The following is a 26,117-nucleotide window of genomic DNA, read 5'->3' on the forward strand; positions in this document are numbered from 1 at the left end:
CTTTACCAGCTCCTCTTCAAGGTTTTTCATCATCTTCCTCAGTATTTCTATCTCTTGTTCATTGCTCTCCGCCTCCAACTTTAGTTCTTTCATCTCCTCTTTGATACACTGTTTATATTCTTAGCCTGGTTCATTATAAACTCCCTTACTTGCTCGGTCTGACATGCCTCCTTCACCACCTCCTTTATTGCCTCAATTTCTTCCCATCCAAGAGCGCCCACAGGGCCTGGACTTAGATTTGTCTCCACTCCCCCTATCGTTAGCAACACTACCACAAGCAGCGCTGCCAATATCCCCTCCTTCATATCTTTCGTCTTGGTAATCTTTACCTGTTTACTCCTCCGTCTGTTCTGCCAACTTCCTATCCGCAGCCCTATGTTGTTGCAAGGTGTTCCCCATTCCTCAGCATTCACTCAGCACATCCGTTCTCTCTGCCTGCTCAATCAAGACTGCTGCTGCGACAGTACGTAAGCTTCTGAGTTATGGACCGAGTAAGGAAATTAAGAGCAAGATTACTGCCGACCAAAACATTATGTATAATCGAGTTTGGAGGTTATTCGTGGAATACCAATGTAGACTTCAAATTTTTCATTTATATTTTGATATTTATTATCGCAGGTGAAATGCAAAATAGTGCCCGTGTTTAAGCGTGTGTCACCACGTGTCAAATTAACAACATTGTTTCTCAGAAACACCTCATCTGATCGAATCCAAATTTAACATAATATACATTGGGGTATTTTAAATATTTGTTATGAAAATCCTCATCCTGCTTCCAGTCATTCGACCGGCTCAGGAATGGAGGAACTGTGCCAGCTGCTGAAGCCTGTCATACTGCTCTGAGAAAATGATTATGACTGGCAGATGAAATGAAATGCTATTGGAGAATATTTCTGGAATGAAAGATGGCAGGGACAACTGGAGTACCCGGAGAAAAGCCAGTCCCGCCTCCGCTTGGTCCAGCACAAATCTCGCATGGAGTGAGCGGGATTTGAAACATGGACCCCTGTGATGAGAGGCTGCCGCCTGAGCCACGAAGGTTCGTTTAATGGCTTATAAATTCCAGAATTTTACGTTTCCAAGGAAATATTTGTTATCATTTGTGTAAGATAATTTCTTCTCCGCTCTGAGCGGTTGGAAAAATGCGTTTCTGGTCGCGTTGGTATCTTTATACATCCAATGGTTATGCTGTATGACTGTGAAATACGTAAAAGTATTCACCCATGTTTATATCAGTATGCGTTCGTATTGTGTAGAACAGGGCCTCTCACACGCCCAAACTCTCACGCGTGCAGAGCACGGTGCATAGGCTCTGTGCACTGTGCATCGGTACGCTTCGCCTCAACTCGGCTTGACTCGGATGGTGTAGTGTGCTGAGAGCGACGAAGCGTTTGCTGGTAGACGACGTGTTTATCAGTGAAATAGATAAGCGCACGACAACAACATAATAATGGAGCAACCTGTTTCGAAGAAAGCAAAGACTTCCGAAAGTCCATTTCAATCGAACTGGGAACTTCCGTATTTTTTTTGTTTGTTTGTCGTGACGATAACGCCAAATGCTTAATCTGTGGGACGATAATTACGTGCGTAAGAAAATCGTCTATTGAAAGACACTACAACAGACTACATTCGGAAAATTATTGTGAAATCATAGGAGACGTCAGAGAGAAAGAATTAAGGAAGTTGAAACAGCTTGAAGAAGAGCATTCTACATCCACAAATGAGGTTTGTTCTGGTTACGGGTTCTGCATTTCTTAAAAATTATGTTTACATTCCTCTCAAACATGTATGTGTATTTCTAATTCACTTTTTTAATTTTTTTAATAACACTGGTAACCTTGTCCCATACAACTGTGCGTCTCCGCTCACCACACGTAAACATTTCGCAGTGGGGGAGAAACAGCAGTGAAGGTGAGGAACGCGGAGACGGGCCGAACGGGGAGACAGGTGTAGGGAGAGAGGAGTGGGGGGGTCTGCACTCTGGTCAACCAAGCGAAGTCGTCTTTTGCACCGTGCACAGTGCATGCACCACGCGCATGCACCCTGAGAGGCCCTGGTGTAGAATGATACGGATCAGTGGCTGGCCGGTGCAGGGAAAGTCATGCTACGTTGCCGCGATGGCGCGGGGCACCGTGCCGTGCCACACTTCGCTCGGAGTTGTACTACCCATTACAAGTTTCAAGTACTGTGAAATTTCCTTTGCCGATTGCTTAAAAGTAGTTTTCCCGGTGTTTAATCATTACTTGTGATTAACGCTCAAACACAGCCTTTCCTATGAGGGCTTTGGGCACCTAATAGTAGCTTTAAAAATAACTTATTTTACATTTTATATTTTTAATTTACATTTGAATTTTGTTGTTTTATGTTGTGATTCTGAAAGCGATTGGCATGAACTGTAAGTTGACTAAAACCACTGTACAGGATGGTCGGAAACAACTCAAACCGGACATATGAGCGTTACAGTGTTGGTCATCATCATCATCATCACTTCCCTTTATCCAGCTGTAGCCGGGTAGGGGCAAATATGGTTCCTCTCCACTTTCTTCGGTCTTTCCACCACTCCTCCTCCAACACTGTGTCCCAGTCCAGGTTTCTTTCTATAATGCTGCGTTGGATGGTATCCTTCCATCTCAATCGTGGTCGTCCACGGCCTCTCCTTCCTTGGATTTGCATTTTCATCACCTTTTTTTGGCACTCTTTCGTCGCTCATTCGCTTTATGTGCCCAAACCATCTTAGTCGGCTCTTCTCTATTCTATCATTCATTTTTTTCCACTCCAATTGCTTCCCGGATTTTCTCATTCCTTATTTTGTCTCTTCTACTCTTCTGTATCATACTCCTCAAAAACTTCATTTCGGCTGCCTGTATTCGACTCTCATCCTTCCTTATCATTGTCCAAGTTTCTGCCCCGTAAGTTGTTATGGGTACGTAATACATCTTGTACATAGTATCCTTTGCTTCCATTGTCACATCTTTGTCCCATAACATGTTTCTTACACTATGACAGAAACAACTTCCAGCTTGAATCCTTTTACTAATCTCAGCATCCAGTCGAGCATTCTCCATTAATTTACTCCTCAAATATTTAAACGTTTCCACTACTTCCAGGGGCTTGTCTGCAAGTCTAATCTGACCTTTCCCTTCTTTCTCCCCTCTAGTCATAACAAGAGTTTTACTCTTTTCTACACTTATTTTCAATCCACATTCTTCGATCTTCCCATTCACCACATTCAACTGTTCTTGAACCTTCCTGTCGTCTTCTCCCCAAATCACAATATCATCTGCAAATAACATCATGTTCCTTTCTCTTCCTCCATATGCTGCTTTTGCAGTTCTCATGATGTCATCCTTGACTATTGTAAACAGGATTGGCGACAGAACACTTCCCTGTCTCAGCCCACTAGTTATTTTGAACCAACTTGTCCTGCCAACTTGTGTTTGCACGCAAATACAACATTCCTTATACAATGCCATGATCATTTTTATTAATCCCTGTCCAATTCCTTTTTGCACCAGACTGTCCCAAACTTTCGTCCTGGGGACACTGTCATATGCCTTTTCAAAGTCAATGAATGTCATCACCATATCATTTCCGTACTCCCAATGCTTTTCCATTAGTTGTCTCATAATGAAAATGGGCTCTATGGTTGACTTTCCACTTCTGAAACCAAACGGATTTTCCTGTATCTGATTCTCAACTCTCAACCTTATTCTACTTTCCAGTATACTTTCCATTATCTTAGCAACATGGGATATTAGAGTAATTCGCCTTTTGGACATACTGATGAATAATTTGAAGAAAATAATTCGGTGTCATGCACAGTTCTTATTTTATCTGCTGCTGAATTTAGCCAATCAGATCGCTTCGCGGGCGAATTCCAATGGGCTCTGCGAGGCGGTGTTGCTAAATCTGCACGTGGATTAACACCGGATTGAGAGCTATGCCGAGAAATCAGCCTCCAATACGAACACACCACACTTGCTATGACACGATCCGGTCAGCTCGGAGCTACGTATTTAAATCCCTCCCATGGCAAAGGTTTAGTTTCTTCCGCTGGATATACTCCTTCACTAGAAAAATGAAAATCCACAGCCTGTTTCCAGTAATCTGACCGGGTCAGGAATGGAATGAATGAAGCCCCATCTAGCGGCTACGATAGGAAATGTGCCGACTGCCGAAGCCTGTCACATTCCTCTGGGACAGTGATGAAATGTGTTAATAGAGAGTGCTGCTGAAATGAAAGATGGCAGGGAAAACCGGAGTACCCGGAGAAAAACCTGTCCTGCCCCCGCTTTGTCCAGCACAAATCTCACATGAAGCAACATGGATTTGAACCACGGTATCCAGCGCTGAGAGGCTGGCGCGCTGCCGCCTGAGCCATGGAGGCTATTCCTTCGCTAGCTGTGTTGTTCCAGCTATTCTGATGGATTATTTGAGTATATTTTATCCGGATGTTAACTGCTGGGTAAGTTTAATTTAACCAAATATAGCTACATATGAACGAAATACGTTGTCACTGTACCTTCTGTCTGTGAATAATTATAGGCAAGAACTTTTTAAAATAATTTTATTAAACTTGCTGACTGCAAATATTTCTATTCCCATTTCAAGGTTCGGCAATGTCTCGTATCATTTCGCGGTCTCTTCTGCTTTAATAATAACAATAGGTTCTATTACCGTTAGGATGCACAGCGCTTCATTGGACATAGTTTGAAAACCTTAAAAGCAGCATGGAGATGTGCTGTTTTCGCAGACTAATCTCTTTACGAGTTGTAATGGAAGAAATAAAATTTAGTTTGAAGCACATAGACAGAAAAGTGCTTTCCTGTATGCATAGCTCCTGCCGTCCAACAGGGTAGAGAGGTGATTATTATAAGGGAAGTTTAAAATTGTTCACGGGTTTTACGACTGTGCGCAGTATTGTCAAACGCTAGAAGTGCTGCTCGCTCCGTCACTGACAAAGCATACTTGGTAAAAAATTTATTCTTCAGCAAGATAACGCGCCGACACAGATGAGAAACCACTTTAAAAAGGGTTTGACCATGGTATCGAAACTCTTTCCTTGCCACCACCCAATCCAGAGTTAAGCTCAATAGAGTACAATTACTACAATTTGAGCGAAATTGTAACCAAAGGACCTGGTTGAATTGAAGTACCATAACACCCTGCTATGAAAAGAAAGAAAAATGGCTAAAACTCACTGACTCCATGTGTGACCTTTTAAATCCCGGCTCCATGGATAAATGGTTAGCGTGCTGGCCTTTGGTCACAGCAGTCCCGGGTTCGATTACCGGCAGAGTCGGGAATTTTAACTGTAATTGGTTAATTCCCTGGCACGGGGACTGGGTGTATGTGTCGTCTTCATCATCATCATCATCATCATGCGCAGGTCGCCTACGGGAGTAAAACCAAAAGGCCTGCACCTGGTGAGCGGAGGTCCTCGACACATCCTGGCACTAAAAGCCATACGCCATTTCATTTCATCTTTTAAATTAGTGCAGAAAGGCCAAAGCTGGACCTGTTGACTACTGATAAGTAACTTGTTAAGGAGGTCATATGACGCTGTTGATGATGATTCGCCGTGGATGGTATTAGACTGGAATGGTTAGGCACCGGCCCCGCTTTTCTCCTTCTCCCTTCCTACTACCGTATATAACATCATTAATTTCATCTCACTCACTACTGTTATGAGGTTGACGTCAGGGAGAGCATTCGATCATAAAGGCAGATACAAAGATTAATCGCAATTAATACACGACCCAGTGGAGAAACAGGTTAAGGGTTGGACATACATTATTTTTAGCACTCTCAGACTTCTGTAGAACTGTCATTGTTAAATTCGTGCGTCGCCTCGCCGGTGGCAAGTTTGTACGTATCGTTGAATGGATTATGTTAAGTTACAGTGTTTCCACAAATTAATTTCTCGTGGTTTGAATTTCGACTGATATTTTGTATTTTCTTCACAGTACTGATGTTTTCAAATTCCTCTAATTTCCATGTAATCTTTCGTTTATAGATGCCTTCTCCTAAATGCATTTGTTCTTTTCCTCATACTGATGATGTCTTCAGAGACCCAGAAAACGGAGAGCGTATGAATCTCTTTACCTGGTAATCTTCTTAATTTGAAGGAGAGACTGCATACTGTCCTTAATGACGCACAACATTTATATGCAGCACCTTCACTGTCGTTATGTGTTAATGAAGATAGGGATCTATTCAGATATTCTTTGTCAACTCCCACATCTTCATTATGAAATTCTTTTGCAATCGTTTGTGTTAGTTTATCATCAAAGGTTTTATAAATCTCTTACTTCTCAACGCGCAGTATCTAATACCGTAATATTCAACGTCTTTCTTGTTGCAACCACCTTGACTTATATAAAAAATATCGTGATCACAGCAGCATTGATCCTCACCGCTTCATTAAGGTAGTAAGCAACTGAGTGACGGAGGACTGTACCGCTATTGACCTCATGCAAGGCTTTTGATAAGGTAGATCATGGGAGACATGGGAGACTAGACAAATGAGTGCCTGAATGGGTGACAAAATTCTTTGAAAGTATAACTCAGAGAATTAGGGTGCGTGAAGCATTATCTGAATCTGTAATAATTGACAAGAGAGGTGGGGCCACAGGGCAGTATTATTTGACCTTTATGTTTTCTTATATATACGAGAAAAACTAGTAAAGAACTGGAAAGACCAGATAAGGCTATATGCGGGTGATGTCATGAGTAGCAGGATTGTGAGTGACTGCAGGGGGGCCAAGAGATTCTTGTGAGCTGGACAGTGGTTCATGTTTTTGGGTTACTGTAGTCACGTCCTAGTTCGTGAACCATGGGCAACGGCTGAGTGGCCTAGTAAGTGGTCCTGAGAGTCGGGATACCAGTTGCTATGGAATGGGAGTGGGCATCTCGGACATATTCTGAGTCATGGCCCTCCTTGTGCTCAGGCGGCTAGGACTATATAATTCACCGCTGGTCCATAACCCGTTAGAGGAGAGATCCTCAATTGGACTATGCGCAAGTAGGGTAGCATTCTGCTTCATGAATTTACCGAGCACAGAACACTTTTTTTGCTAGGGGCTTTACGTCGCACCGACACAGATAGGTCTTATGGCGACGATGGGATAGGAAAGGCCTAGGAGTTGGAAGGAAGCGGCCGTGGCCTTAATTAAGGTACAGCCCCAGTATTTGCCTGGTGTGAAAATGGGAAACCACGGAAAACCATCTTCAGGGCTGCCGATAGTGGGATTCGAACCTACTATCTCCCGGATGCAAGCTCACAGCCGCGCGCCTCTACGCGCACGGCCAACTCGCCCGGTCAGAACATTGTAAGCAAGCCTCGGACCTCTGGGAGTAATGGAGTCCCACTCCCATTTGACAGGCGAGGGACTCCTTGGAAACAACTTGGCGAACGAAATGGAATTCAATGGGGAGCTATCAATAATAATGGGACTTATGGAAGAAAGAAAGTAGAACTGGCTGAGTCAGCAAAGAGGATGCATCTGGAAGTGCTAGGAGTAAGTGATATTCGGGTAAGGGGAGATAACTAGGAAGAGATAGGACATTATAAAGTGTACTTGACGGGTGTTAGAAAGGGAAGGGCAGAGTCTGGGGTAGGGCTTTTTATCAGGAATACCATTGCACGCAACATAGTCATAGTTTCTGTTATCACGTAAATGAGCGAATGATGTGGGTAGATTTGTCAGTTGGAGGAATCAGGACTAGAATTGTGTCCGTGTATTCACCATGTGAGGGTGAAGATGAGGATGAGGTTGACAAGTTTTATGAAGCATTGAGTGACATCGTGGTCAAGGTCAACAGCAAGGATAGAATAGTGCGAATGGGCAATTTCAATGCGAGAGTTGGGAATAGAACTGAAGGATACGAAAGGGTGATTGGTAAATGTGGGGAAGATATGGAAGCTAATGGGAATGGGAAGCGTCTGCTGGAATTCTGTGCTAGTATGGGTTTAGCTGTTACGAATACATTCTTCAAGCGTAAGGCTATTCACCGCTACACTTGGGAGGCTAGGGGTACCAGATCCATAATAGACTATATCTTAACAGACTTTGAATTCAGGAAATCTGTTACGAATGTACGAGTTTTTCGCGGATTTTTCGATGATACAGACCATTATCTGATCTGTAGTGAACTAAGTATCTCTAGGCCTATGGTAGAGAAAGTGAAATCTGTCTGCAAACGAATAAGGGTTGAAAATATCCAGGACGAGAAAATTAGACAGAAGTACATGGATATGATTAGTGAGAAGTTTCAAACAGTAGACAGTAAGCAGGTTCAGGATATAGAAAGTGAATGGGTGGCATACAGGGATGCTATAGTAGAAACAGCAAGGCAATGCCTAGGAACAACTGTGTGTAAAGATGGGAAAAGGCGAACATCTTGGTGGATGAAGTGAGAGCAGCCTGTAAACGTAAAAAGAAGGCTTATCAGAAATGGCTCCAAACAAGGGCCGAGGCAGACAGGGATTTGTACGTAGATGAAAGAAACAGCGAAACAAATAGTTATTGAATCCAAAAAGAAGTCATGGGAAGATTTTGGTAATAACCTGGAAAGGCTAGGTCAAGCAGCAGGGAAACCTTACTGGACAGAAATAAAGAATTTTAGGAAGGGAGGGAAAAAGGAAATGAACAGTGTTTTGAGTAGTTCATGTGAACTCATAATAGATCCCAGGGAATCACTGGAGAAGTGGAGAGAATATTTTGAACATCATCTCAATGTAAAAGGAAATCATCCTGGTGGTGTTGCAAACAGCCAAGCTCATGGGGAGGAGGAAAATGATGTTGGTGAAGGTATGCTTGAGGAAGTGGAAAGGATGGTGAATAAACTCCATTGTCATAAGGCAGCAGGAATAGATGAAATTAGACCTGAAATGGTGAAGTATAGTGGGAAGGCAGGGATGAAATGGCTTCATAGAGTAGTAACATTAGCGTGGAGTGTTGGTAAGGTACCTTCAGATTGGACAAAAGCAGTAATTGCACCTAGGTATCTATAAGCAAGGGAACAGGAAGGATTGCAACAACTATCGAGGTATCTCATTGATTAGTATACCAGACAAAGTATTCACTGGCATCTTGGAAGGGAGGGTGCGATCAGTCGTTGAGAGGAAGTTGGATGAAAACCAGTGTGGTTTCAGACCACAAAGAGGCTGTCAGGATCATATTTTCAGTATGCGGCAGGTAATTGAAAAATGCTACGAGAGGAATAGGCAGTTGTGTTTATGTTTCGTAGATCTAGAGAAAGCATATGACAGGGTACCGAGGGAAAAGATGTTCACTGTACTGGAGGACTATGGAATTAAAGGTAGATTATTAAAATCAATCAAAGGCATTTATGTTGACAATCGGGCTTCAGTGAGAATTGATGGTAGAATGAGTTCTTGGTTCAGGGTACTTACAGGAGTTAGACAAGGCTGTAATCTTTCACCTTTGCTGTTCGTAGTTTACATGGATCATCTGCTGAAAGGTATAAAATGCCAGGGAGGGATTCAGTTAGGTGGAAATGTAGTAAGCAGTTTGGCCTATGCTGACGACTTGGTCTTAATGGCAGACTGTGCCGAAAGCCTGCAGTCTAATATCTTGGAACTTGAAAATATGTGCAATGAGTATGGTATGAAAATTAGCCTCTCGAAGATTAAATTGATGTCAGTAGGTAAGAAATTCAAGAGAATTGAATGTCAGATTGGTGATACAAAGCTAGAAGAGGTCGATAATTTCAAGTATTTAGGTTGTGTGTTCTCCCAGGATGGTAATATAGTAAGTGAGATTGAATCAAGGTGTAGTAAAGCTAATGCAGTGAACTCGAAGTTGCGATCAGAAGTATTCTGTAAGAAGGAAGTCAGCTCCCAGACGAAGCTATCTTTACATCGGTCTGTTTCATTATGAAATTCTTTTGCAATCGTTTGTGTTAGTTTATCATTAAAGTTTTTATAAATCTCTTACTTCTCAATTCGCAGTATCTAATACTGTAATATTCAACGCCTTTCTTGTTGCAACCACCTTGACTTACGGGAGTGAAAGCTGGGCGGACTCAGGATATCTTATTCATAAGTTATAAGTAACAGACATGAAAGTAGCAAGAATGATTGCTGGTACAAATAGGTGGAAACAATGGCAGGAGGGTACTCGGATTGAGGAGATAAAGGCTAATTTAGAAATGAACTAATGAACTCTATGGATGAAGCTGTACGCATGAACCGGCTTCGGTGGTAGGGTCATGTGAGGTGAATGGAGGAGGATAGGTTACCTAGGAGAATAATGGACTCTGTTATAGAGGTTAAGAGAAGTAGAGGGAGGTCAAGACGACGATGGCTAGACTCGGTTTCTAACGATTTAAATATAAGAGGTATAGAACTAAATGAGGCCACAACACTAGTTGCAAATCGAGGATTGTGTCGATGTTTAGTAAATTCACAGAGGCTTGCAGACTGAACGCTGAATGGCATCACAGTCTATAATGATAATGTATGTATGTATGTATGTATGTATGTATGTATGTATGTATGTATGTATGTATGTATGTATGTATGTATGTATGTATGTATGTATGTATGTATGTATTGCACCCATAAGCGAATTTACGGAATTAATTTATGAATTAAAAGTTGAATATTTCGCATATTGGAATACTACAGTAGGCTGTGAGAGCTAGCAGTCACAAAGCAACATTCTGGCGCCAGTCAGTCGGCAAGGAAATCCTCGAAACTCTTCTGAGAGCACGAACAGCTTATAGACCGACCTGAGTGCTAACGTCCAATAAATTTTATGGTACCGCCTAGGAGTGGCAACTTTCTACTTGGTTCTCACGAGAAAATCACGCGTTGAGGCCTGACCCACTTAGAAGGACAAAGAGACAACGATAACACCCACCAACCCTTGGGAGAAAATGGAAGCATCCATGCTGCGAAGAGCGCGAAAGTCTCAGCCAATCACAAAATTCCAAATTTGAATGTCCTGTCATAGCGGGAATCTACAGTCAGTATTTCGCTATTTGGAGCCCGGAGTAGTTGTGGAAAAACAGTGTCCTGACTTCCTAATAATATTTGAAAATTTATCGGTGCGAAGGTGTGGTTAATTATTGGCTAATTAATAAAATTTTAACTTCACACGGAAGAGTAGTATCGCCCAGGAATTGAACTGTCATGGCGGGAAGAAGCCATTCGCTGGAAGAAAATAACGCCGGTGACGCGCGTCGTCGTGTGGATTACCCTGTGATCGTTTCCCACGGCGCAATATAACAAGTAAGTCAGACCGAAATTAGGAAGATTTTGTACATAATTTTTGAACTTTAACCTACGGATGTATGATAAAGCGCTCCCAAGTGCTAGATTATTACTACGCCACATCCCTTCCACAGAACTATTTTCAAGGTGGGGGGAGAACTGATTACAAAAACAGCGAGCAGAGTGGTGATTCTTCAGTGTGTGTTCACTGTGGGTTAGTGTGTTCAGTGTGTTTAGAGTGTGTCAACTAATTCAGTTAGTCAGCTTTCAAATTCAGTCTGGTTTGAACTGTATTTTTATGAATTCTGAGTCTGGTAGGAACGCGATCAGAGACACTTGTTGGCATTCCGAGTGAGCCATGTATTTTTACTTGGGAGAGTAACATTTCAGGAGAAATGAACACTTTAACAAACTTTATTTTATTTTGAATTCATGCAGAGATAACAGGCAATAGCTATATTTTTCAACACTTGCCTTAAATGAACTTACGTTAACAGCCGAGAGGGACAATGTAACAGGTCGCAACACGTGACAGCATAAAGTTTTTCTGATCCACGTGTAGTTTGGACTTTTGTGGAAAGCTACTTTATTCTTTCACTTTTGGGAGGACGATCAGTATAAATTTCTCCACACATCATTGGAAACTGTAATTTTAGCTTGCTTTTCATCACTTACAATAAGCTGTTATGGCAAGCGAGATGTTTTCGGAGAGAAATTAGTTAAAGCAGACAGGGAGGAGAATGACTTTTCATTAATGGAAGGCCACGATGTTAAAGACCTTGAGTAAACTGTTATGTTCCGAAGAGGTGAACAACCGGTAAGCTGTGAGTAAACAAACTGAGAGGGGTGTGGGGACCAGCAGGAGGCATCAGGCAGGTAGCGGAGAGAAAAATTTCGACTTCACGTCAGATGTTATGCACTGCTGTTGTATAATCTTCACCGAAGTGCTTGAAATGCGAGTGTTTATGTAAATGTGAACGTATGTAACGCCATGATAAAAATGTATCAAGTTTGCGTGTGTGAAAATTTGGAATACCACATCAGCTTCAAGATGGAATTCTAATTCACCATGACGGAGCCCGGAGGGTGATCCAACATGCCTCCAGCACCCAGGTATGAGCAACAACAAAAATAATGTGTAAATAAATATGTAGGACTGTGACTAATCGATGATCAAGTGTAGCTTAGACTGTTAGATAGGATTGTAAATAATTCACATAATAATAATAATAATAATAATAATAATAATAATAATAATAATAATAATATAATTTTTGCAATTTTAGCTGGGGTTATTTTGCGCACTTTCTTTACGTAGATGTGTTTGCATAATTATTATGGATCATTTGTAGTAAGTCACTCTGACAGTTTAAGATGCTATATTATTAGATCTCAATGAGTGTAATGCCGATTTTTATAATAATAATAATAATAATAATAATAATAATAATAATAATAATCATGTTATTATAATGTTGGTTATGTGCGATATTTCTGTTGGAGTTTTGATTTTTGTAGACGCCGCCTTGTTGATTTTTAATGCTTTTCCTACTTGCACATTTAGCTTGTTTTATGTTGTAGAATCATCATTCAGATGACCGTTTCCGGTAGTCGTTATACCGTGTATTTTGCGACGATTTTGGTGGACGCGAGTACTTATTTCTGTGTGTAGTTGCCGTTACACATTTTTCAATAGCCGTGTTTTTTTTTTGAGAGGCAATCTCGTCATTTTAGTAAACAGTTAGTGACAGGAAGCCATTGATGAGTCAGCTCTGATATTTTGTAACAAGTGAAGCAGAGAATGATCTAGAGATCGAGCTAAGTGAATAATATCCCTGATGATCTACGTTAATAATGGAAATGTGATATTTGGACCATGTCATGAACTGTCGTAAGAAATAGAGATGTGCACGACAGATATTTCGCCCGCCGGATACGACCGAGGCCGTATTATGAGGTACTACGTCGAGAATAATGATGGGTAAATAGAATTGAGAGATGAATAATTTAACCAAGAGTGTTAAATACGTAACGACATGGATTATGGATGTAGGCAGAAGCCTGTATTTTGTTTCAAATGATTCCAGGGAAAGTAGATGCTCGGCATATATGCTAATTAAAGTACGAGGTACATGTGAGCAGAGGGACGAATCAATGTGTATTTTGATAGTCATGTAGAGTCATGGATGACATGGAATAGCAGTAATTATTGTCCATAAAGGTTAAATAGTGTCATGGCCAGACATTTGTCGTCTGAGGTTAGAGATTGCCGTCAAATTCACAATAGTCTTTTTACTCGTAGCGGGGAAAGAGTTCTTTAGACTCCGATATTTGCGCAGTTATTCTTATTAATTTTCAGCAGGAAGCGATGTTGGGATCTAGATTTGTTTATTTATTATTCTTTCTTCATGTACCTTTGTGTTACCGTTTATTTGTGGGATCATACGTGAATTATTTGCATTTGATTTGATGTAAATAGATAGGTGTAGTTAGGCTAGTTTGATTTCTGTATTTCTTTTGTTGGAGCAGTGTTTCTCCATTAACAAGTTTAATTATGTAAATAAGATTTCATGTGTTAGGATAAGAGATCATCGATTAGTTCATAGTAGTAGTGGTATGCTCATACCAGACATTCAGTAATTACCAAACCTTTAAAATCCACTACATTTTAAATTAGGAAATGAAGCGATCTTTAATCAACCAGTTGTATAAAAACTGCCGCAATGAAGGAGGTAAATGAGATGGGGTCTGCCTCCATCTAGTGGTGGTACCACAAGATATGAGTTCGTAATGAAATGCAGTCAGCGGCAAATTAAGTAAAATTTAAATGTACAAGGATCGCTTTCATTTGAAATGTAAACATGGGGCACTTGGCCTGATTATTTATATTTTAAAGAGGTCCAGGCTATCACAGTCATGCAAGTGAAGTTTAAATAATTAGATGAGTAAATGTAACACTCAGGTTCATGTTTCAATAATTTCCTTTTCAACCATGAGTAGTTTTGAATGTGGCAGTGGTTACGTGGTAAATGAAGTACGATGTTCATGGCTGTTTTCTTTGAATTTTGTCTTATTTTTGTTACACATGGTTAGTGCAGTCCACGATTATTTTAAAGTTGGGCGTTTTCCCAACTAAGTCACATGTGTTAAATGTTTGATAAACACCTCTGAGTCAGTGTTGATTTGATGACGTAACTAATTAATTAATTAATTATTCAACTACACTAATTTATTTTGAGAGACATTCTTCTATGTAGTACAATTCTGTATTTCAAGTGAGGTGGTATTTACTGACCAGAGTTTTGAATTTATTCACGTCATCGTCTTGAAGACAGTGTCAACATAACCTGGAATATTTTTTTAAAATTTGATCGACTTTCAGTCAGTTTTATTAGGCAGATAATTGAGTTATTGTAAGGTAGATCTTAAATCTTTCTTTTAAATTTTAATTTCATTTCACCTTGCTTATTTTTCACCAGTTTATTTTTCAATTTTTGGCACTTTGCACTTTGTTCAATAAATCAGTTTGTTATTTAAATTTTAATTCAGTCTTTGGGTACCGTCATTTATAGTTAGTTTACCCCATCTTTTCATTTCCTCACTCCCTGATCGACGTGTGGCCTATCTTCGGGGATATCATCGGACGGTCCGCGACTGAGGAAGAAGAGCCTACATGCAGCGATGAGTATCATTTAAATGTCATTTATTACAGGAGCAGCCGGCGCACAGAAGAAGGAAGAAGTTCACCGCATTTGTTGCCTTGAGAAGGGCACAGTATGTATGTATGTATGTATGTATGTATGGACAGTGGATAATGGTACGATGGTAGAGACGGGATGAAAAGTTAAGTTGTGTCACCAAGAGCAGAAGTCCTCCCAGTTTCAATTGCTGTGTAAATGGGGTGATAGTATCTCATGGGGAGCACTGTAAGTACCTGTGTTAATAAATTAATGATATTCATTTGGGTAATCATAGCTCATTAACTGTTGTTGCCGGTCCCAATCCCGGATAAAGGAGGAGGGTTGATTTCAGGAAGGACATCCGGTCATAAAAAACAACTGTCAAAAACAAAATGGATGGATATTTCTCAAAGTAAATGTTTCAGAGTAATAATCTTCCAATCGGATCTCCGGGGAAGATGTCTTGTGAGGAATTCAACGAAAGAACAGGAAGGTTAGAAAGTAGGAGTGAAGTGCAAAATCGAAATTAGAGTTGGAATTTTAAATAGAGGGGCTATGAAGGGAAAGAGCAGAGAGAAAGTAGATATGATGCAATGAAGGAAGGTGAATGTCCTGTGCATACAAGAGACTAGGTGAAAGGGCGATAAAGAAAAACCATTGGCAGAAGATTGTAAGTTGTTCTACAGCAGTGCGGACAAAGAATCAAGAAATGGAGTGAGGATTATCTTGGATAAAGTTTTGAAGGAGGAAGTCTATGAAGTTAGCAGAATCAATGACAGAATTATGAGTGTAAAGCTGGTTATTGGAGGAGGCCTTGTCACAGTTTTGATTGTATATGCTCCTCAGTCAGGATGTTCTGAGCAAGAGAAGGACGAATTTTGGAAGATCCTACATAGCGTAACAATGGAAATACCAGACAATGAAAGGGTGATAATTGGTGGAGATTTGAATGGACATGTTGGTGAGAGGAAAAGTGGTGAAGTAGAGTTCATGGTGGATGGAGTTACGGAGAAAGGAATGCAGAAGTGGACAGGATTGTGGAATATGCAGTAACTTTAGACCTAACGATTGCTAATACCAACTTCAGTCGGTTAAGAGAACGACTTGTAAGAGTGAAGAGCATAAAGTCAGTTAGATTACTTATTGTACAGAAGGAAACACTGCAAGAAAATGAGGAACACCAAGGTCATATCCAGTGAAAGTGTGGCAGTTCAACACAAAGTTGTAGTGGCCGATTATGAGATGATAGTGGGAAAAGGACGTAAATATGTCAAGCAAGGAGAAGAAATATTCAAGTGGTGGAAACTGAAAGAAGAGGGGCTACGTGAATAATTCAAGGAAAAGTGTTAATGGAACTGAGAGTATCAGAGGATGTTCAGGAGTGGTGGAGTATCAATAGCAGTGTTATAAAGAAAGCTAGAGAATACGTTTTAGATGTAGCATCAGGAAAGGGACCGCCAGAAGGTAAGGAGGCATGGTGGTGGAATGAGGAGGTTCAGAAAGTGATGAGATTGAAGAAGGATGGTAGGAAACAACGGGAAGACAGGAAGACTGGGAAGCCTATCAGACTGCAAAGAAGAAAAACGAAAGAGCTGTGGCAAAAGCTAAGGCGGAGGCAGTGAAGGAGGCGTATGTAGAGCTGGAAAGAAGTCATGATAATAGGCAACTAATAAGGATTGCCACGGCAAGATATAAAGCGTCCAAGGACGCAGATGAAGGTTGAGTTAGGAGTAGTAATACACGATCAGGAGAAAATACTGAAAAGATGGCTGGAGCACTTTGAAAGACTATTGAATGAGGAAAATGTGAGAGAGATGCACGGGAATGGAGAGGAAAATGACTGAGTGATCCAAGGTATAAGTAGGGAAGAAGTGGAAAACGCAGTAAAGAAAATGAAAAATAGAAAGGCATTCGGGGCTGATCAACTTCCAATAGAAGTATTGAAAAACCTGGGAGAACAGGGCATTGATATTCTCTGGGATTTAATGGAGGCGATATGGGAAAGATAAATAATGCCACATGAATGGAGAAATAGTATACTTGTTCTCATATATAAGGGAAAGGTGATATTCAAAACTGTGGCAGTTACAGAGGGGTAAAGCTGATGTCACACACAATGAAGACTTGGGAAAGGAACATTGAGGCGAGGTTAAGTTTAGAAACCGAAGTTTGTGAAGAACAGTTTGGATTTATGCCAGGAAGAGGAATGAACGACGTAATATTTTCACTAAGGCAACTGATAGAGAAACACAGAGAGGTATAGGCTGATCTAAATATGGCTTTCATTGATCTGGAGAAGGCGTATGACAGAGTGACCAGACAAGAGCTATGGAGAAGTATGAGAAGTAAAGGCCTACCAGAAAAGTATGTGAAAGTGGTGAAAGAGATATATGAAGGTGTGACGACAGAAGTTAGGAGCAGTGTAGGTACAACGAACGAATTTCCAGTGAGAGTAGGACTACATCACGGATCTGATGATCTGATATCAGCCCATATCTCTTTGACCTGGTAATGGATGTGTTGGTTAAAGATGTAAAGAAGGCGGCGCCATGGAGCATCATGTGTGCCGACGATGTACTTTGCAAACCGACCCGAGGGAAGCTACAAGAGGAGCTTGAAGAGTGGAGGAAAGCTCCAGAAGGAAGAGGAATGAGGATCAGCAGGGTGTAAACGGAATATATGTGTACTAAAGAAGCACAAGGTCTATGTATTAACTAGCAAGAAGAAGAGCTAACATTCGTCAGGAAGTTTAGATATCTTGATTCATACGTATAAAGTGATGGAGGTCTGGAGACTGAAATACAACAAAGGGTAAATAATGGATGGATGAATTGAAAGAAATTGAGTCGAGTACTGTGTGATAAGGAGGTCACTTGCAGGACGAAAGGAAAGCTCTATAAATCTGTGGTGAGACCTGCGTTGCTTTAGTGTAGAAACTTGGCCGATCACCAAAGCTCAAGAGAGAAAGATGGAAGTGGCAGAAATGAGAATGTTAAGATGGATGAGTGGAGTTACAAGATAGAGTAAGGAATGATTACATCAGAGGATCAGTGACAGTGGGACCCATAGGAAAGAATGTTCAAGAAGGTAGGATAAGGTGGTGTGGACATGTGCAGAGAAGAGGGGAGGAGTGCGTGGGGAAAATAATTGGAAACCTGGATATTGAAGGGCCAAGGAAGAGAGGAATACCAAACATGAGATGGAAAGACAAGGTAGAAGGGGATCTAAGAGAAAAGGGTTGGAAGAAGCATTGGATAGATATTTATGGAAGAGAAGAATCCACCAAAGCAACGCTGATGCTACGTGATGTGGGAAAAGGCTGAGGTAAAGAAGGAGATTAATTGGGGTAATCATATTAACGAGGTTGATAAGAAAGGTTATAGATCTACTGACATGGTTAAAAGGGTATTGAGGGGTTGTAGTAAGGATGTCAAGGAGAGGGCGTATAAATTTCTGGTAAGACCCCAATTAGAGCATGGTTCCAGTGTATGGACGCAGCTAGGACTATTTGATCCAAGAATTAGAAAGGAAAGCAGGAAGATTTGTTCTGGGTGATTTCCAACATAGGAGTAGAGTTAAGAAAATATTGCCAGCTTTGAGTTGCGAAGACTTGGGAGTAAGGAGATCGACTAATTGGTATGTTCCGAGTTGTCAGTGGAGAAAACGCGCGGAATTACGTTAGTAGACGAATAAACATTAGTGGAGCTTTTGAAAGTTCAAATATCCAATTGCACCCGTCATTCCTGGCATGCTCAGCTGGAGAGCGAGAGTCTCAAGGGTGGACCGTTCTCTGTCTGGCTTTGCATAGTTTTGAAGGAAGGGAAAGAGACAAGGACTAGCGACAATAATACAAAATGATTTAAACAACAGGTTTTGACAATTATTTACAACTAGCACTCAGTAACAATCAACAAATTAACATTAAATAAATCTTGATGGTAGTTTAAGATTAAAAATCTTCTCATCCAGTTCCCTTAGATACAGCATTTAACTTCTCCGACTCTTTTGAAGTTGAATTACGCTGTAAGTATACACATTTATATTAGCCTACTTCTGGCTCAACGAAACAAAAAAAATCTATATTGGGAGGACCTCCTCTTAATAATACCGTAATTAGTTACAAGTTGGAAACAAAACAAATCTCAATGAGCTATCTGACTCATAAATGATTTTAAGCATTTAAATTATTAGATCTATTCCTTCAAAATGAAATTTTAAATTTTCTAAGTAATTGAAATAAATTATCGCGTCAAGATTTTACAAGAAAAAATATTTAAACACGTTGTTTTACTCGTGGATAATCTTACATTACATCGTCTCATTCCTCAAACGTGAGATCCATTGAACTAGACTTGAAAATTTATTCTGTCTCTGTCAGACTTATTTCCATCAAATTGTACTCGTACAATAATTATTTCCATGAAACTTCCTTCAATATTTGACTGAAAAACACGTGAAGTTAAGTTTTAACATCTGACGCCTTGAGAAAATTAACATTGCAAGCTTTACAATAACAGTGAACTTTGTCCAGACGCATGAAATAATCCCTCCTTATTCACTGGTGTCGGATTGACCTTATCTCAATTTTAAAATAAAATTTACCAAAGATTTAACTTCCAATAAATCAAATCAACACAAACAACGATGTTGATAACCTAGACCCAACAAGCTGAACATGTGGCCAGGTCCAAACCACATTTCAAAGAAATATCACAAGTCACTGAGATTCCTACAACACGCACACACACAACACACAAAGACACACGAGAATTATTTACATTATTTACAACAAATTCCAGACTTTGGATTTTATATTTTGATTTTAACCCTAAGCACATGGAATATCACGATGACGGTATCGGTAAAAAAATCCATTCACAATTCTCAGAATTGTGATGCAATCTGGGTGATCACTTAGTCAAAGATGATGAAAATTTCACAACGTTGATCATAACAACATCAGCGGTTGATATCTGGAAGAATTTTTGTCTACAGATACGCACATAATACAGGTCAAACATTAGCATTCGCATTCATAGTTCATGAGTCACGACATTATTATTACTCACATCTACAATACATTCATCAATCAACACGTGGTCCACATTTGAAGAAATTGCGTTTCACCACATAGGTACTCTTCAAATAAAAATTCAATAAATGAATTCAATAATTCAATAAATACAGTAAACTACCCGTCGGGATTCTGCCATATTCCAGACTCACAAATTTTCCTAATTGAGCGCACATTAACATCTTACAACAAGATCAAGCAATATTTAAACTCATGACCCTTATTCATTCATTTAACCCAAGCTGGAATTTTTTAATTATTATTATTATTAGATATGCTAGATATTAAATTTACGTAATCCAGAGTTCGACAATAAGCCAGATGAAACTAACACGCGTCAAATCCAACAAGAAAATTTATATTGAAATTCAGCGTAAAAAACATGCCGTAAATCTGTCCCACATGGTTTCCACATTGAAAATATTTTCAAAATTAAATTATTCTTTATCGATGAGGACAGTGATTTTTAAATAATACTGGACTACTAAATGGGACATTTAGAGTAATCACAGAAGACACACACGCATCCTAGCTACTCTAATAGAATCCAATATAATCATTCACACACAACGTGACAACACTACCATATCCCATGTGAAAGAAGAATGAAAATATTAACTACTTCTGCAAATCTGGAAGAAATACTACCACTAATGCTTAGTAGGCATTATTTCTACAAATATGAACAGATAAAACATTAGAAAAGGGTAATTAAATGTGTGATTAAACTGGATCTCTGCCGATGATCTGGAATTACTGGATCACATGTTGTTGGTTATTTTATTCCGTCGTTGTCTCCCCATGGTAGATGTCGCCTACATTTTAGTACATCATCGCAGCAGCGAAGTCCAATGCAGAAATACTGTAGGTTTCCTCTTCAGATCGCTGAAACATCTGGACAAGCTCCAATAACCACGTGGCGATCCTCTTCTTTCTTCTAGTACGGTGAAGGCTGAAACTGACACAAATTTTTAGGAGATATTCTACACACAAATACGTCAAGTTTTAGAGATGAACACGTAACTTAGCTTGCAAAAATCTGCCAGACTCGTTAACTATTGTACTATAAGAAGGTAGTTGATTTGTAGTGCCGTCGAGTAGAACTATTGCAGAGCCCAGTGACAGAGTGCCTGCGTCGTAAAATCCCAGAAGAATGTACGTAAGAGCAGATAAGTACGAGAGCGAATAATTAAGAGACGAATAATATAGAGAGCGTTCCTTCTGAAAACTTGAGTATTTAAGCATTTCTCAAGGTGGGTGTGTCTTCATATCGACTCGTAATTGACCGTTGTCTTACACCTGATAGGTCATTACAATTCTCGAAAGTACTCTCACTCGAAGATTCTGGCACGCATAATTCACCTTGCGGTGGCCTTGAAAGATTCCACTGGGTCATGTGACACAACTGAATGGTCGATCAGGAAAACAATACTTCGCTCTCCGCTGGTGAGAACCGGTTCCGTACATGCGAACACGTCTCTGTAACCCAGGGCTGGAAATATATCACCGGTGCTATTGAAATAATAGCATAATAAAAATCTCCCGGTCTATTATGCCATGGTCCACTCCTCTCGTTTCTTCCAGACGTTTCGACTACTGCTGCGGTAGTCATCTTCTGTGGCGCTTCCTCCATTCGCCTCACATGACCCCACCACCGAAGCCGGTTTATGCGTACAGCTTTATCCATCGAGATAATTCGTAAATTAGCCTTTATTTCGTCAATTCAATTTCCCCCAATCATTTGTCTCTTGGTTCCTAAACCAAACCAGCAAGAGTTACTTTGATATAATATTTTCGTTTTATACTGTAAATCTGAAATATTTAATTCCAACTGTAGGTTATGAATAATAACCGCATTTAAATTTGTCGTCATGGGAGTATCCTAATGGCACTCCAGTTTGTACCTATCCAGAGAGGACGACCAGTTTAGAACATCAACCCGATGAAATAACGTGTCTCTCAGGATCAATGTCTCGTCGTTTAACTCCAGGAGTGCTCATTCTCTCGATTCAATTTCCTTTCCCGTCCATTCCAATTTCCAGCGGTCACAGGCAGTGTAGTCACAAATCAACGTTTCCAATCTGTTTGGGCCCCAGTAATGACACCTTCAATTATGTTCTCAACACTAACAGTCTCTACCTTCATCGTATTAGTGTTTTGTTGTATACAGAGTTTGATGTGTAAAGAATGACAAATTCAATCACCATGTTACGTGATTTTAGTATACCGACCTACATTTTCCAGATATAGGTGAAGCGGGAGAAATACACTGAGTGGCCAAAAGTAACGGGAAAGCGTGTCCAATTAGAAAATGTACCGTGTATGAGTCCTGAGCTTTGAGACTACCTGCGGCGGACCTGAGCAATCTGTCACGGATACCAGTGTCACGAAGATGACAAAAAGTCGCGAGTTAACCGACTATGAACGCGGGATTGCGAATTTGGGTTTCCGAAGTCAACAGTGTCGAAGGTGCATCTTCAATATCGCAGAGAGAATGTTACAACCCGCGTAAACCACCACACGGGAATACCATCACGTCTCTTCTGCAGAACCATACAGGGCGCTCGACGGGCTACTGTGAGTCAGATCACCGCCCAGTTGAATTTGGGAATCAGGAACCCATTTCTGCTAGAACTGTAAGGAGGCAACTGCACCTCATGAGCTTCACCAGCCGACGACCAACTCGTGTCCCTTTGCTGATAACTCGACACAGAGCTCAATGACGTGTATGGGCCCGCGAACATCGGCAATGGACCCTGGAACAGCGTGTGATATGGTGCGATGAATTTCGGTTCCAGTTGTATCGATCTGATGAGAGCGTGGCGTATGACCCATGAAGCTATGGATCCTGCGTATCAACAAGGCTGTGTCCAAGAGGGAGGTGGCGCAGTTATGGTCTGGGCGGCGTTCTCATGGTCGCAATTAGGCCCCATTGTCCGGCTGCAGGGAGCGTTGACAGGTGCACGTTATGTGGACGTTCATTCAGACCATCTGCATCCCTTTCTGGTCCTATAGTACCCTGATGGAGATGCCAAGTTTCAACAGTACAATGCGCCACGTCACCGCTCCGTGGTGGCACGCAGGTTGTTGGAGGGGCACTCCAGTGAAGTTGCGACCATGGATTGGCACTCCACATCCCCCGATCTTAATCCAATCGAGCATTCAAGGGATGTTTTCGATGCTGGTGTAAGCCCACACCAACTACACAAGACCAACTGTAGGTAGCACTGCTAGATGCGTGGGTCCAGATAACGATTCCAACACCTTGTAGAGTCGATGTCTCGCAGTACTGCTGCCGTTTTGAGGCTCGCGGAGTTCAACTCGTTATTAACATCACAGTCAGTGTCTTCCCATTACGTTTGGCCCCTCAGTGCATATATCCCATAGGACTGTCTCCCAGGACGAACCATTAAATATCATTAAAGTTGAGATCTGCCTAACTGAGGAAGTAACAGCATGTTTGGCTTACCTGTAAGGTCAGGCCTTCACTTCTGGGGAGATATATGACCTTGAAATTCATTCAGTGTTCAACAGTAGAAAGAAACACTTTCATTATTTCTCACCTAGAGCCGAGGTTACAAACAACGGAAACAGTTACCTTCTACACTTTCGTTAACATTAATGGCCTGTACGGAGAGATTTTCCTTAAGCATGTTATATTCATTCACTTACATGTCCTACAGGAAAATTATAAATGCTATATTAAAAAAGCAAGGAAATCCAAAGTGGAAGAACTTTCTATGTTGGTACGTTTTATACCCGTCTCCTACAACCACGGAGACTGTAGCTCCGGGGGAGGCTATTGTTTATCGTAATATTACTTTTCGATACATGTAGTTTACGAGCAGTAGTATTCTATAGCATAATTTAAAATTTGCAGTAAAAGCACAAATAAAGAATAAAGAGCCCGGAAAACATCATTAATCAAAATTTAACACTTGTAAGTGATTTACAAATTGAACAGAGGAAGAAAGGCCTAAAAAGGAGTGTTAAAAACACTATTGTAAGAACTGAAATATCTTGGACATGCTATAGGGGTTCGTCAGATTGCCCGGAAACATGACCCTTCCAAAAGGTCAACACAGTATACAGCTGATTTACGTTACCTGTTTTTCTCATATCCTTTTCATCTATAACATTTATCTCTGATTTCACGTGTCTCTAACCTGTCTTTAATAAGGTTTACCCATCCCATTTCTTCGGAACATTTTACATTTATTTTCATGTCTACTTTGTCTGTATGCTTTACTTTTGTGTACTCCCATTAAGAAATCACAGAAACCTTGTCCTTCACTTCTCTTTTTGTTACATTTTCTACATTTGTCCTCATTTTCCCAATTACATTAAAATTCCCCGAATGATCTTTTATTTTTACACTGTGAAGCAATTTGTTGCTTTTCAATATCCTTAACTCTTAGAACTTGCTTTTATAAATTCCTTCCCAGTAGTACCCCATTCCTACCGTTTCTAAAGTGGTCCATACACCATCCACCCAGCACCCTTGGTTCTGATATCTCATTTGTTGTTGGTAGGCTGTCTGTAACACGTCTCCACCTGATCCCAGCTTCAGTCCTAGCGAATTCATGATTATGTGTTTAACAATATCTGCCTGTAGTTTTACATCATTGTACATCATTCCCACTCCACAGTTAGCCGTACAACTGAGTATTCTCATCAGTATTTTAGCTTTGTTGCTGGCAACATCCCACACCTCAGGAATATCAGCAGCTGTTGCAGTCTTCTTTAGTTCAAATGAGAAACTGCTAGTAAGGTGTTTAAATATCTTGGAGATATGAACTCTGTTTTATTCTGATCAATAAATAAATGTCGTGTGGCTACTTCTAGCCGGGTGCAGCCCTTGTAAGGCAGACCCTGCGATGAGTGTGGGCGACATCTGCCATGCGTAGGTAACTGCGTGTTATTATGGTGGAAGGTAGTGTTATGTGTGGTGTGTGAGTTTCAGGGATGTTGGACAGCATACACACCCAGCCCCCGTTCCATTGGAATTAACCAATGAAGGTTACAATCCCCGACCCGGCCGGGAATCGAACCCTGGACCCGCTGAACGAAGGCCAGTACGCTGACCATTCAGCCAACGAGTCGGACATTCTGATCAATGAGTTGTTTCCTTTAACGTAGGACACTCATACGTTGATTTCAATGGGACAACATAGGCTTCTGTAGAATCTTGTCACGTTAAAGTCAGTCACGTTAATAACTGTTGCTCGAAGTTCTGATCTTCTCAGAATGTAAATTTCTGAACTTGTCTGGTTTTGTTTATCAACCCTTCAATTATTAATCGTGAATAGGCAGTAATAGGTTAGAGTTCAAACTAATTCGTCCCTTAGGTGGTGTTATCTAGGCCTTTTTTTCATAGTGTAACGAGCGCAACATAACCTTCAGGAGTTTCTAAGAGGATGAGCCCCTAATGTTTATGCAAGCCTCCTAACACGATTGTTAACCGGGTTAGTATATACTTGTAACATTCAGGAGTAAGTTTGCTTTCTAACATATTATTGGCTAAACTTCTGGTCTCTAATCATAAATATATTACGTCTATTATGTATTAGAAATATACGTTAGTCCTAATAGAACGTACAGTAGATATAAGCTTGTTAAGTCCAAGTAAAGAAGAGTATCGGGTTATATTCTACTGTATAGCTCTCCCACAGGAACCGGCTATCCCTCGCGTTACAGAAGTGAATCAGATCTTAGTAGTAAATAAGGATAGTCATTTGTTTCGATTGTAGCACTGTTAACGACGAGTTGGCCGTGCGGCTACAGCCACTTTCTTCCCACCGTCGCCATAAGACCTATCTGCGCCGGTGCGACGTAAAGCAACTTGTAAGAAAATACTGTTAACCATTGCGAGTGTAAAGTATACCGGTATAATAGCGTGCACCTCCATTGCAATCCTAAGTCTACAAAAATGAGAAGAAAATCGGAGGAAAAATATTCGCAATCAGTTGACTTATATCCAAAACTGGCGACCGCATGCATTCAGGATTCACCGGGCTTATCGGGGAACTACTAGGGCGTCAGCGACACATGGTGGACATCGTTACCATTAGCCGTATAGCGTATGCGAGCACTCTGACATGATCGTAGCTACCATAAACAA

Source organism: Anabrus simplex, chromosome 4, assembly GCF_040414725.1.
Source record: "Anabrus simplex isolate iqAnaSimp1 chromosome 4, ASM4041472v1, whole genome shotgun sequence".
Lineage (NCBI taxonomy): Eukaryota > Metazoa > Arthropoda > Insecta > Orthoptera > Tettigoniidae > Anabrus > Anabrus simplex.